This window comes from Corapipo altera, unplaced genomic scaffold (genome assembly GCF_003945725.1).
Source record: "Corapipo altera isolate COAL_440 unplaced genomic scaffold, ASM394572v1 112, whole genome shotgun sequence".
NCBI lineage: Eukaryota > Metazoa > Chordata > Aves > Passeriformes > Pipridae > Corapipo > Corapipo altera.
This window is the reverse complement of record NW_020884899.1, coordinates 821,359-835,962: the sequence shown is the minus strand read 5'-3', so window position 1 is coordinate 835,962 and position 14,604 is coordinate 821,359. Positions and strand designations below refer to the sequence as shown.

The 14,604-nt window shown below is 39.4% G+C and overlaps 1 long non-coding RNA gene across 1 annotated transcript in view; it reads right to left on the bottom strand.

The window, feature by feature from the left end:
- Positions 1 to 14,394, bottom strand: part of LOC113950007 — a 21,554-nt gene extending 7,160 nt beyond the window's left edge. The window contains exons 1-4 of the long non-coding RNA XR_003528634.1: positions 14,358 to 14,394; positions 11,842 to 12,146; positions 10,117 to 10,232; positions 8,057 to 8,255 (exon numbers count right to left, since the gene is read on the bottom strand). This is a non-coding gene — a long non-coding RNA (uncharacterized LOC113950007). The remainder of the gene's footprint in view (positions 1 to 8,056; positions 8,256 to 10,116; positions 10,233 to 11,841; positions 12,147 to 14,357) is intronic.
- Between the last annotated feature and the right edge of the window lie 210 nt (positions 14,395 to 14,604).

The window sequence follows — 14,604 nt, the reverse complement described above, 5'->3', positions numbered from 1 at the left end:
AGGGACTGCCAGTGAAACCCCAGCCCAGGCAATAGGGACTGCCAGTGCTGTGCTGGTTGCACCAGAGCCTCCTGTAAACCCCACCATGAGACAGGGCCACAAGAGCCCAGCACACTCAGGCTGTGATTTAACCACAGCTGGCAACTGAGTGACATGGGGCTGCTCCACTGCCCTGCCCTGCTGGGGTGGGGAGGAGATCGAGTCAACAAAAACAGACTTTAATTCAACAACAACAACAATACTAATAATAACAGAGAGGGGAATGAAACCCAAGAGAAACAAGTGCAGCACAGCACAATCACTCACCACCGATGTGCAGCCCCTCTCCCAGGTGGGGGCTCCTGGCCAGTGCCTTCCAGCCTGTGGAACGTGGCATTCCATGGTATGGAAAATGGCATTCCATGGTATGGGATATCCCTTGGGCCAGTTTGGGTCAGCTGTGCCCCCCTGGCTCATTGGACCTGGTCACTGGCAGAGCATGGGAAACAGAAAAATCCTCCATTTAGAATAAACACGACGTAGCAACAACTAAAATATGAGTGTGCTATCAACATTATTCTCACACTAAATTAAAAACACAGCACCACACCAGGCACTACGAATAAAATTAACTCTATCACAGACAAAATCAGGACTACTTAGAACCCTTAACACTCCAACCAGACATTTCAGAAAAAAAAGCCCCAAAACTAACAATTATCTCAATTTCTGCAGCTATTTTTTATTTACTTACTTCACTATTTCTTTTTCTCAATTAAAAAAAACAAAATTAAAAAAATCAAGTTGTTCCAATGTCGTTCTGGTAACTGGAGAATGATCCCCATTCATAAAGCTATGAACTACTCAAAAATATTTCCTGGGGGAAGAATATCTCCTTAATCCACTGTGCAGTTGTGTGTACTCAATCTCACTTGATTTCCTCTCTCTTTTGTCATGTATGCTGTTCCACCTGCCATTACAGTTGAAATGTCTATCAGAATCTGGCTATATATATATATATAGGAAAAACAGCTCTGGTTCTTTTATTAGGAGGTTTTACTGAAGAGGATACACTCTCACATCTAAAGGCTGAAAAGAAAATGATAACTTTTATAAGACACACATTTTTCAATTCAATAAGAAATGATTGGCATAGCATGATTTAAAAGAGATATTGGAGCAGGTATCTCCTGATAGGTAACTGTGTCTCAGTTGAACACAGCTCATCCAGGACAGATGGAGGTCTGGATGTTGATCCATTAGAGCCCATTCTTTTCTTACAAGGTTTATTGATGAGAAAAAGTTCATTATTTTTGGAAGGGTGAGGGGAGTGAGGGAAGGGTATTACATACCAGAATGGAAAAAAAGAAGAGGAAATCAGTGAAATACAGAGCTGAAATTAAATCCCTGGAAGAAGTACTTAATAAAAGCAAATAATAAAAGTAAAACCAAACACATTCAAAATACTGAACTAGAAAATATTACTTAAATACTAAACCTATACAAATTGGCATTTTAAAAGTAGACTTGCAGGAGAATATCCGAGGGTTTGGTTCAGTCTTTTAATTGCCTCTGCCAAAACAGAAACACCGATTTGACCCATCAGGGACAATGAACTCCTTCTGTGCTATTTAATGACATTATTAACAGTCTAGGAAGCATTTTCTGTGCCTGCTCTGTGCACGCTTTCCCTCTGCAGTCCCCACGTGCCTGAACATTTTTCCTGTACGTTCTGACACTCTTCCCTGGTCCCAACACGGTGCCACATCACTGTGCAAGTGCCAGCCCCAAGATGTGTTTTGTCCAAGGCAGCAGCAGAGTGCTGAGAGCATCCAGGCAGCACCAGCCCTCACCTGGGCAGCTCGGGGAAGCTGTGCCTGCTCCCTGTTTTGCAGCCTGGTTTTATCTGGAGAACAAGGTTTGCCTCTCACTTTTGCAGGCTGTGAGGCATTCTGGGAAATAAGAACCTACTTGGATCAGTGCAGGTGTTTTTTTGAGAGCAGAGCTATTAAGGCAAGTTCCACAGTGTGTGGAACTCTGCCCAGCTGAACCAAATTTATCAGGCTGTTATAGCCTGTAAGCCAAAATACGAGAAAAAGTAACAAGATACAGTCCATTTTTGTTTACAGAGATGAGATTAAGGATTTTCACAGTTTCTGCATCTTGCTGTGCAAATCGAACCCCGAAGCTTTGTCTTGACAGTCTCACACAAAAACATTTATTTCAGCTTTCGTGTTAATGCCTTTATCAGATGAAACTTTTACTTAGTCATATTTATATTAATTTAAGTAGCCAGCTTAGTGACTCAGCTTTCTAGGGGGCTATCGTCTGCTTTCTTTCCTTTAAAAAATGGAAGCAATTATTTGTGCTTATGAGAGCAATGGGAACAGCAATGCACTAAAGACAAAAATATATTAAATTATCCACAGGAAAATCACAGAGAAGCTACAACTGCAGAAAGTGTTCTCACTAACTACCCATCCACTGCCCTCCTTCTTGAATTACTTACTTGAGTGAATGGCACAGCAGAGAGACAATCTCAAAGAGCCATTTGGCCATCACCTACTGAAAATGAGCTGAGCTCATTTGTTGAGGAATTCTGTTCCTATTGATCAATGGCTAAAAACCTCAGCCCAGCAGAGGCTTAGCAAGCACACACATGAATTCAACAACAGTATCTGTACTTAAGACATGGATTTCCTTGAGTCTTTGCAGCATGATCCCTTAACTTGAGATTTAGAAGTGTCCATTGCACTGGGAGAACATAGTTTTAAATGTACAATAATTCTACATTCTTAACTGGAAAAGGTGGTGTCAGGGTCAGGTTTTTTTTTTTTCCTAGTTTTCACATAAATCTGTTAAAGCTAGAATTTAATAAAGTAAATTAGTTGACTATTGTAAAAATGTTATTTGACATTAAAACAAAACCAGGTATCTAGTACAATGAGATGGTAAAAAATACAGATACACTATATATTAGTTTTCAAAATGACGACTTACAGAAGTGAAAGCACAGGGGACAATGCTGTGACTGATTTGAATGAGAGCTCCTGATCTTATCAATGGTGTTATCCTGCTGCTGCTGCTGCTAAGGCACCTTTCTTTATCAGTTATAGTATTTGTATGTGCATGAATTCATTCAGTAAACATCTTCTGCACTTAGCAAAAATGAAATGTAAGAATCATTAGAACATGGGTGAAAGGGTATTTTTCTGAAAAGACAGCAAATTCAGTAGAACAGTTGTTCTAGCACTTATTAAAACTTTTCAAAATGGTAATTTATCTCGTGTCCCTAATTACTGAGCCTCACTTCTGGTATCCTGACAGATAAACCTGTTTAAAATTCTCGAAGGGGCTGCAGAGAAGTGACGTAGCCAACCCACAGCACCTTCTGCCACATCTCTGCCAACGTTCAGCTCGAGGCACTCTGACCCCCCAGCTGATTATCTGTGCCTTGACAATGCTGTCTACAAAAAATGCCAGAAAATTAGCACTTCTGAATGCCTGCTCTGCATTCTTCAAGTACATTATTAGAATTCTTTTGTCAAGAGAAGCATCCTGCATCACTGTATTCATAATAAATGCTCTTTGATTTGTATGACTTTGTGTTTGTAATAGACCCAAACAAAGATCTCATTTGTTCTGCTGGCAAAAGCTAATCTGTACAAGAATTTTTTTTTTTAATATTATTTTCTGCAGAAACTGCCTTTCTGAGCCTAGAGATTGGGTTAGCTAAAAGCTTCACATTCATTATCTTTAAGGTACCATGTTAATGAAAGGATTTTAATCATTGACATTGCTATGTGAATTATTATTACACAAACCCCTGCTGTTGAGTAAGACAAAATTAACCCAGTGTAAGGGGCATTAAAAAAAATCACAGCTAATTAGTAAGCTAACAGGAACAAAGAGAATGTATAACGAAGATGTTGAGAGGAAGACACGTAAAATCTGTAGCTTCCATTCCAACATTGATCTTTCTGCACGGAAATCTTTTTTTCTGTCTGATTTGTTCCATTAGTCTTGAGCATTTTTATGTTTTGCAATTAGTTTTTTAAGCCACAATGCCTCACTTCTCTCAATCTGTGGAAATCCAAAGGCTCGTAATAGAAAATGGAAGATATTTAAAAATGCTTTTAAATTATTTCCCCAGCGATCTCTACAAGAAACATAAAGCAATTCTCTGGATTATTCTAGGAAATTATTTCCATATTCTCTGCTGTTCTCCATGAACTGCAGAATACTTTAACTAATCTAGCCAAGTTCCACTGGAATAAGCCCTTCATTTTAATGGACTGGTACTATTGTCCAGGCTGCAATTCCATATGGAGCAGATAAATGAAGCTATAGGTTTAAATCACTGCATGGCTTCCCTTCCACACTTCCAGTCATGCTGGTTTCCAATGGGCATCACATCACTGTGCTGATGTAAGAGCCAAGGATGAGACAATCAAATCACAGAGAAGTATTCATGCTGGGTGCCATTTGCTTATAATTGCTCTTTGTAAGTTATAGTTTCAGATAAAGCTCCCAAAATGGAATGAAGAGAAAATAATAATTAAGTCTGTTTCTCTTTTTGAGCCTGACAAAGGCTTTAAAAAAATTTTTTTAACGTGTTTGTCCTTCTGTTCACAATTCCACACATCCCCCCTTCCCTCTTTTGTTCATCAGCCTTTTCAGCCTGATAATTAAGACTCAAAATATTTGCTGCAGTTGTTTTTTTCTGAGACATCATTTGGTTTGTGTTGTAAATGTAGAACAACAATCATCTAGTTCTCTTGTGTGCCAGTAATTTAGTATTTCAATAATCTCCAATTGTTGAAAGGTTTAAAACAAATCAACATTTCCAGCAATTTCCTTTTCTTTGTAGGGAAAAAATATGTGAACATAACATTTATGGCATATACTCTTCTGTTTTCCTTTTTTTCCTCCTTTTTTTATTTTGTGATCTTTATGAGGGAATTAAAACACAGGGCAACTGCTTAGCATAAAACAGAAGACTCACTTCAATAAAAACATAACATTCTTGCACAGGGGCAGTTTTTACCACCAATATCATTGCTTCAGCTCAGCTAGTGCTGAATAATTCCATTAATTCTTTCTCAAAATTCAGGTAAAATAAAAGAAACACAGTATCTAATATATTCTGCAAGGGGTAGTACATTTCTTTATGCAGAATTCTTCACGGAAGGATCTTATAGTGTTTTAAAAAATATTGGCTAACTGTGCAAAAAAACTGTAAGTCCAAACTGTGTTAGTTCTGAGACATGCACAGTGGGTGCAGGAAGGGTAATGACAAAACTGGGAACTCATGTTGAGCACCCCAGAACAAATTTCAAAGAGCAATGAAATTTATTTTATTTCCACAATCCCCGGGCAATGTTCCTCCCCATGGATTATCAGATCTTTAGGGACCTGCCTGAGTCACTGTTTTGTGAGATCTGTGGATGTTAGTCCACAGATTTAGATGTTCAGCTTATACAGCACTGAAACTATTTGTGTGACAGGCCTAGAGGCAAGAAAATCAGTGATAACTCACAGAACAGAACCTACCCCGCAGTCCTCACTCCCAGTGTATTCTTTTTCATTTAACACTCATACACCAGGGAAACAGTAAAGGTTTTCCTACATTACAAGTTTCCCTATAACACATCTTTCAGAGCACAGAAAGGCAACATGGAAACTGTTCCTAAAATTGTATGAAAATCCACAAATGATTCAGCTGAAAAACCAGGAAGGACATTCAAGTTGCAGACAGGAGAGAGACCAGACTTCTCTGGCTGCTTTAGGACTGGAACAGGTCCATTAGCCCAGTTGAGCAATGAGTGGCAGTCACAGCAGACAGAATTCAGGCTCCTGTGCCGTGGCCCTTCCCCAGTGTGGCAGCTGGAAACGAGTCCTGGAATGAGGAACCTTCCAGGGAGTGCAGATAACAAAGATAACAAAGCTCCTCAGGAACATCTGCTCTCCCTGCAGTCAGTGTTCCTACCATGCCATCCACTCCTCAGTTAAATGACAGTTTCTCTCCTTGCAAAGCAGTGCTGTACAGATGTGGACAAAACTCCTTGGATAACCACAAATGACTCACAAGCTTCCTTCCAGCTTTTAAACAATCCTGGCAAGCACTTCCTACACCTTTTTCCCAGCCACCAAAGTGGTTCCCTTTCCCTCCCTGTGCCAAATCAATCAGCTCAATACTGACCTGATGTGAACCCTGCAATGTGGAAAACAACAGAGAGTTTTAGCTGTAACAACCCCTACTTATATATCACCCATATGCTGCATTTGACTGAGCCTGAATTGAAAATAAAGAAATTCATGAAAGGGAAGGAGCTGAATTAAATTTTCTGAAGTCCACAGCAAATCTCTGTTGTCTGTTGAATGTCATGTTTTTACTTAAGGTAGATGCTATGTATTTATGAAAATTAGATACAAGTCTATCTATCTATATGTGTATGGCTTCACATACAGGGGGGTGTGTGCATTTGCCTGTAAGAATTGCATAGGAAAGCTGATTAGAAAAATGAAACTCTCAACCCTGATCCATTTGTGCTTTTCAGGTTCATATGGTACAGGACTATTTTGTCCTGATGTCAATGAAAACTGTATGCAAGCAATTATTCCATGATATAAAATAGAAATTTGTGACTTTTAGTAGAGAGGTTTCCTCTCTTTTGGATAAATGTTATTCAAGATAGCCATTAAAATCCAAAAACATAGAGAACCTGACAATACACTTTTTTGAAGAACTATTTCATATTGTTAAACATGTTTCCAGCTCTGTTTCTTCACAGCACTTATGTATATGCTTCCATATCAGCGTGCATTCAAGTTTGTTACTGGATAGGGTTGAAAATCTACTACTTTCAATTTTTTTAAGACACTTTCTTCCTATTTTAATGTTAAAAACAAAAAAGAATTTCACACCACTTCTTTATGCCTTATACAAATGATTTCCAGAAGTTTTGGAATTTTCATCTTTGCTCTGCTGCACTCCAAAGCAGTTATCAGACCCCATTGTGAACACTTGGGAAAAACACAGCCTGGCTGACAAATTAGTAGTGTTTGGAGCTAATATTACTAATTCAGCATTCGAAAAGGCTGCTCACTGGGGAAAAATGACATGTTCTCTAAGTCACAGGAGAAACTAGGGAGATAGTTACTGGGTGTTGGCTGTGCTGCACAGATTGTGCACGAGGCTGTTCCCACTGCAGCTCACTGACTGCCAACAGACTGGCAGCAATTGTCAGCAAGATTTATTGTTACTTCACATTTACACAGTTAGAGAGGAAAGGCTGAAAGAGTTTTGTGAAGTTCGGTCCACAGCAGCACACACTGATTACCACTAATGCACGTCTCTGAAATAATTTTGCATCTTTGGAGGTCTTAAAAGTCATTTTCTTGAAAGAGCAAAATCCCCACAACCCTCAGTAGATTTTTTTTCTGAGATCAGTACCTGAGCTCTGACTTCAGTTCTAGCTCACAAACAGATTTTCCAGTTTACAACTGGTCTTGGAAACCTCAAACTTTCTTAACAAAAGAATTAGAGCACACAAGGTAGTTAAAAAGTAACCATTAGAGAGAAGCAGATGTTTTTTTACTTAAAATTACTGGTTGTAAGGAGGGGTGGGGGGAGTGGGGAGGGGGCGGCGTGTCATCTGTGCACACTTGAGAGTTTAGCTCACTAATACAAAAGACCACAACAAACTCGTTATATAAATGTATAAATTCCAGAGGCATGAATTTCAATGAATGCTTCCATTTCAGTTTCTGTTCCTATGGTTTATGCTTCTAAAGAATGTTTTTACCCTAGCTTCACTAAGGCAAAATAGTCTGATTTACATATATTTAATATACATATATATTGTAACTTTAAAGATTTACTTACCAAATAAAAATTTAATCAGAAATCAAGACTCAGTATCTCAGATTTTTGTGTCTATCCAGACAGAGCAAAAGGTTTGTGTACTTTGAACTATAAAAGTATTTTGAAGGCTCTTAGGATTCTCTTTCCTGGATCTCTGGTGTGTTTATTTCTTTGGTTCAGAGGGAAATCAACCAAGGTGAATTTGATTACATTTTTGCTGCAGAGGACCCCTCTAGGTCTGGCATCTTCTTAGCTAATAACTTGAGACTATGAAACATGAGACAGACAGACAGGAACCAGCCAACTGGGTTCCTTCAAACAAAGATTTCTGCAGAGACACTCAGACATGGAAGGGAGAGGGTGGCTACAACTGGCAGGCTCACCCAGTGCTCCTGGATGTTGCTGCAGTCTGTGCCAAGGGCTGGGAGAGCAAACAGCAAAGGTATTTAGGGCTACACAAACACGGGCCAGACAAGCAGCTGAGAAAAGTCTCTGACTTCATTTGTTTCTCTGCCAAAGAGGGTCCAGCTTATTGTTAACCAGGAAAATAAAAAATTATCTCTTGTCATCCAATTTCAGGTGGCATTTCCAGCACTGCTGGAGCTGTTCAGAGAATTATCTTGGTAGTGAAGGACATCTGGATAATATGCAGCACAAGAGTGTCAGGACATGTAGAAAATAGGATGGGAAATATTTATGGCAATTCTGTGCTGGAGTTACTCTAAAGTGTCCTAACAAGTATTAGAAAAACTGTCATTTCAGATAAGCAACCAGCTTATCTAAACATTATTTACAGGGCAATCACATATTTTTGCAGGAAGAGAACTGAAACTGTAATGCCAATTTAAAAAATAAAAAATTCACTACCAAGAAGAAAATCAAAACAGTGTGAAACAGTCTTGTGATAATTAGGCAAACACTGCTACAAGATACAATATGGGAAAGAGTCTGTACAGATCCTTGTGAAAATAATGAATTGCAACTTTGGTGCTGAATGTTCCAGACAATTAGATTTGGCTGAAAGGTGAAAGCATTTTATATCTATGTCTCAATCTCTCTCTCTGTCTCTCGCTCTCTGTTTTAGGACTTCCCCTGTTTTCCAAAATATCTACTATTTCACATGGCAGAAAAATATACATGAGGATAGTGCATTTGCAATTACACATTATTTGTACAACTGTCATCTATGTGTGGGAAATACAACTGTTCTCTTTACCTAGGCTGTGAGTTCCACGTTTCCAGCCCTGACCACATGGGCACACCCCCCCAGGAACTGCCTCTGCCCCTCTGCCCACGCTGCCTGGCTGCAGCCACTGAGGAACTCCACACCCACAGGCAAATCCAGGCCCTTACAGTCACCCAGCTGCCAGAATTAGCAGAAGTGTGAATAATGTGAGGTGCTGAGAAATCACTGATGGCTGTTGTGTATCTGCCTGAGCCAGAATAAGAGCACTCAGAGCTGTGGGAGAATCAGAAGGAGTCACAAGGAGAAAGCAGAGTATTAACGAGGGTGATTTTTGAGAAAATGAGGCCAGAGGGCTGGGCAGGGGCTGCACTGCTTTCTGTCCAAAAGAGAGCCCTTCATTGTACAGATCTGTTATACATATGAAATAAATGAAAACTGCCTACAGAAAGATATGGCAAGTGGAGAAGTTCAAACTTAGCGATTTTGGATGGCAGAAATTTATGTCAATTCCTTTCCTCTGCAGATTAAAAACCCCAGTGTTTCACCAGGTTAGTCTGAACAGTCCTGCAGACTGACAGCAGGACTGAAGTTCTACCTTGTTTTGTTCTCACCCAGGTAAAAACACGAGATACTATTTCAGTCAAAGTTTTCTCTGCCAAAGTTAAAACCCTGACTTCTTTCAAGGCTCACATCACTTGTACCTCCACTATATTTAAGTGTTCTTGTTCAAATGGGAAAAACCCCATAATTTTGAAAGAAAACATCTAAGGAGTCAAATCCCATCTCCTTGAACATTACAGTGAGCTAATGGGTAGAAACATAAAAACAGTCTGAAAAACAAGTTAATTTGTTGGACCATTAAAGATAATTTATATGAGAAAAGATACAAATGGCCAATTTATAAAAAGGTCAGGTAAGGCAACAAATGATTTAGAAGAGAAAAATAACTAGGTGGTCACACAACAAAAATATTTAGGATGCCTGTTTTCAGAGATAGCATTCCAGGCCTCTCTCCTCCTGCCTACTTGATAGAAGCAGAAACGGAACAGCTATTTTAATTACAAGGAATCAGTGTAGCACATACCACTATTTGGCAGTTGGATGGCACCAGTGCTGAGCAATGCAGAAAGTTTCCAGAGATAACATCTTCATTAGCAGGACTAGGATGTCCTACACTGACTTGCTTGTAGGTCCACTAGGCTGAAACCCAAATATTACAGATTAAACCTTCAAACATCACAAACAATTTTTTTTGCATGTTTGCTCAAGAGAAGGAAAAAATATTGAGGTATTATAAAATAATGTGGTGATGATGCAGACAGTCACCTGGCACCCTGTTTCCCTTTCTCCCCCTCCTGTCTGAGGCACTCATCTGTCTGACATGAGCCCCTCGCCCCCTGCTCACCTTCCCTTTCTATATGTCAGTAAAAACCTGGTACAGATAAATTAAGGTATTTCAGAGTGTATCCCTGGGTTTCATCATCTCCTCAGTTCCCAGCCATAGGACAGATTACAATTTCACAGATGTGAGGAGAGGAGATATTACAGCAAAGCAGGGGTGCCACTCCAGATAAGGTTAAGATGGCACTTCCATTATAAACACCTATTTGCAGTGGCTTATGACTTCAGGCTACAAATTTCTCTCAGGCTGAAACTGGGCATATTTGGGCTCAGCGTGGTAATGGTTTTCCCTGTCTCTTCAAACCATTTTGATGAGGTGTTTGTGGTACGAGACAGCAAACAAATCCGTGTCTCTGGTCGTTTCAAAAGGCAATGAAATGCATTTCTTCCATGAAAAGCCTGCTGGACAGGATGTTCCTGTCGTGCTAACACTTGTTTTACTGTCCCTTATTTCCCCCCAAAGATAATTTCTAAAGTGACAAAATGTACATCATTTTTTCCCCAAAGCACCCAGGACAGCTCAGGGGTATGTTCCTGCCAGTCTGCCCTGAGGGACGTGCTGTGTCCCTGCCAGTGCTCACCAGTGCCAGGCAGCCCAGGCCAGTCTTGGCTGGGAGAAAACTTCCCTTGGCAAAACAGCTTTTGTGGAACTTCAACACATCGACCAAAACTTCCATATTTTGGAAAGAGGGGAAAAAAAAGGTCATTGCATAGCACACAAATCTCAATATTTTAATGAGGCGTTTATTCTAATTGTCTAATTTATTTTGAATTATATCTCATTATTAAAATCCTGCATTTTCATTCTGATCTTTAATGAAGGATGTAATGAAAGCCCAAAATACAGTACTGTTTTGTCTTTTATTTTTTTTCTTCCCTGTGGTCTTTTCCACTCAAAGTTTAGAATTTTTGTCAAAGATTAGAATTTTCATCAAAGATTATAATTTTTCATCAATTCTCTAAAACAATAAAGTACAGAGACCTGTTTGCATGTCTCTCTATCTGCCTGGCTCTGTTCATAGTATCTGTTTCACCAGCTATTTAAAGCAATAAATTACTGTAATAAACTTGTTGAATGAGATAAATTTTGTGTTATTTTTCCTTTGTATTTCTCATGTATCAAGATATGCCCTGAATTATTCTACCACAAGCGATGCACAACCCTTCTGTGCTTTTAATGAGTGGAGAGGATGCTTTATCTATCCAAGCATATTTTTAAAGAGTCAGATTCACAGTGGGCAGAGGACATAAGGACGAAGAAACGGGAATGAGAGGGAGAGAGGAAAAAAAAAAGGCATACTGACATTTGGAGGGGGAATGTAAAAATGACTGGACATGAGTTATTCTTGATATTTTTCAAATTTTTTTTCTAATTGCCCTTTGTCAATTGAAATTTTTGCCAGCATACCTTGAGCACACCACAACTCCCTCGTAGCTCTGAACGTGTGTGGGATGTACATCCTGGAGGGCACTGGGCTGCAGGAAACCTGCTGTGAACACCCCTGGGCACAGACACGTGGCATTATCTCCCCAGAGTCTGTGGAGCACCACACTGATGTTTATTTTAGGCAGGAGACCTCCAGATGTGGCGGATACAGAGGGCATTGTGAAGCATGGAGAAGGAGATAACACACATGCTCTGGTCACTCCAACTTGAAACACGTGGCAGAACTGGACAGGGGCTAAAGGCAAAAGCAAGGAAAGATGGATCTGCTGCTGTTTTTGAAAAAACAAGACAGAAAAGAGGACATGATAAAAATTATAGCAATAACGTCAGAGCAAGCAAAGTAGGAAATGTTCAGGTGGAATGTTCCCAACAAAAAGCCACCCACTGAAGCAGGAACCACTGATTCAGGGGTGTGTGCACTGCTCTGCCCTGTCCACAGGAACTGCTGCACTGCCCAGGAATACCCACACTGGCTTCAACTCCTGTGCCCGGGCACTGCCAGCCCCAGCCACGGCACAGAGGCCAGCAGGACCTGATTTCCTCAGCTCTGGGCAGAGCAGACTGGCCGTGCTCAGCTCGGGGCTGCCTCGCTCACGTTGTGTGTGAACTCACAGCTGGCTCCCTCTGCACCACACTGCAGGCACCTGAGTGACTGCTGGGCAAACCCACCCAGACAGTGCAGACAGGCAGCTTTTACGTAAATTGTACACCCGTGGAACCTCTGAAAATATTATTACATTAATAACACAGTGCAGTAATGCTCCTCCCAAAATACCAGACTCATAGGCAGTAGGAACACCCGTGATTACATTACAGAGAATGAAATAATTGCAAAGGCTGTAAGGAAGAGTTATTATTATGCTTCAGGGCACAAACCTCAATTTAAAGCTCCCTATAAACTGCTGGTCCAGGTAAGATTTGCATGACAATCCTGTATGGTATATTTTATATTCCTAACAGGATATCCTGATTAAAGGTACCTTTCCTGTTCTTGTTGTAGAAGAATATTTTCAGTATATAGAAGCCATCATTATAAACAGTGCTTAAAAGCCTGAGTCCAATCTGGTGAAAGGAATAACTTCCTAAGTCAGCATGTATATACCAGTAAAACAAAAAAAACCCAAACAAACAATGCAAACCTAAATGCCCAAACTCAGGAATGTTTAACATTTAATTTCAAATTCCAACTCAGAAAGGTGGGCACCTAACTCAAATGTTACTTCACTAGTGAATAGATTTATCTGTTATGGTTATGTCAGGTGGCTGTATGGATACAAAAACATTCCTTGCAGACAGGGATGCTATTTCCTCTTTGCAAGAAGGATTGGTTGTGATTCAGCAAGACTGAAAAAATAATTTTGAGTTAGGTGTGGGCTGGTGATAATTGTTAGTGATTGAATGTCAATGAGTGAGAGGAAGGAAAAAACCCCATATAAAGCCAGTTGACAGGGGAAAGTGTTGGTTACACTGACACAGTATCACTCCATCAGACTTCATAAATGAAGGGCAAATTAAATTAAGTATGGTTATTTAACAACACTCAACCAAACATTTGTTTGCTGGATAGCAAATAAGACTTGTATTTAACCAAAGATTAGTGCATTCCAATTCTAATACCAGTGCAGTTTGTTTTTATAGGACCATCTAAACAGCACTTTATGTTGACATTTCTATTGCGTATTTAATGAAGGCCTATCAAATATGCATGGCAAATAAATACTGTGTTCCACATAAACCTTTCCTGTGTATTCCCTATCTTTTCTGCTTTGTAGTGTATTTGTTGTAATAAAAACACGTGTCCCTGCAATGTAACTAAATCTTATTTCATCTTTTTTCCAGACACCTCCTCTGCTAGCATTGCTTAGTTCCAGATATGGAGGGAGGGGACATTTCCAACACAGTGTTCAGTTGGTCCATTTAAACAGATATTGGGAATTATACTATGTCATGAATAAATTAACATATATGTCTATTGCACATGTCTTCTGGAGACTTGCAAATAAGTCTAAGGATAAGAGAATCGTTGCAATTTTCATTTTAAATTATGTGATTTGATCTATCAGTTTCTTATTTGGGTGCTCTGCTTGGCTTGAACGCAGAGCAGGCAAGTCCTTTTTCTGTGCAAATATACGAACATAAAGACAATAATTACTACTTTGGTTTTTTTTAATTCACAAAGGCTTTTCAAACAATATTGCAGATTTCTTTTTTTTTTAATGAAAACACAAACACTGTATTTTTTTGGCACCTTCAAGTCCAGAAACAACAAATCCCAGATTCCTTAGCTCAAGAGATTCTGAAAGGAATACTTACTTCTGCACAGCTTCAGGTTCTGTTATTTCATAAAGGAGCTTTAATGCTAGTCTGCCTAGTAATTCACTCTGGGATGTCTTTATACACCACTGACAGTAATACGGCTCATTTTGGGTGATTAACTTAACCCCCAGTATTGCAAGTGCCTTGCTACATTAGCATACCTTTCAAGGAATAGTTGCAATGTGAGAAAATTGCCTGTAGCATTATTTGCAACTAGGAACCTGTGAAATGTAAAATAAAATTGAAGACTATAAAGTAAAACATCAAAGATACCTAAAATATTAATAGTCAGTACTCCAAAAAGTAATTTAGAAGAATTGCATGAGGGAGTGAAAATTACTAATTTAAAAACAAATAGCCTTGGCAAAATAAAGTCAGAAGTTTAGAATAAACAATAGATAATACAAA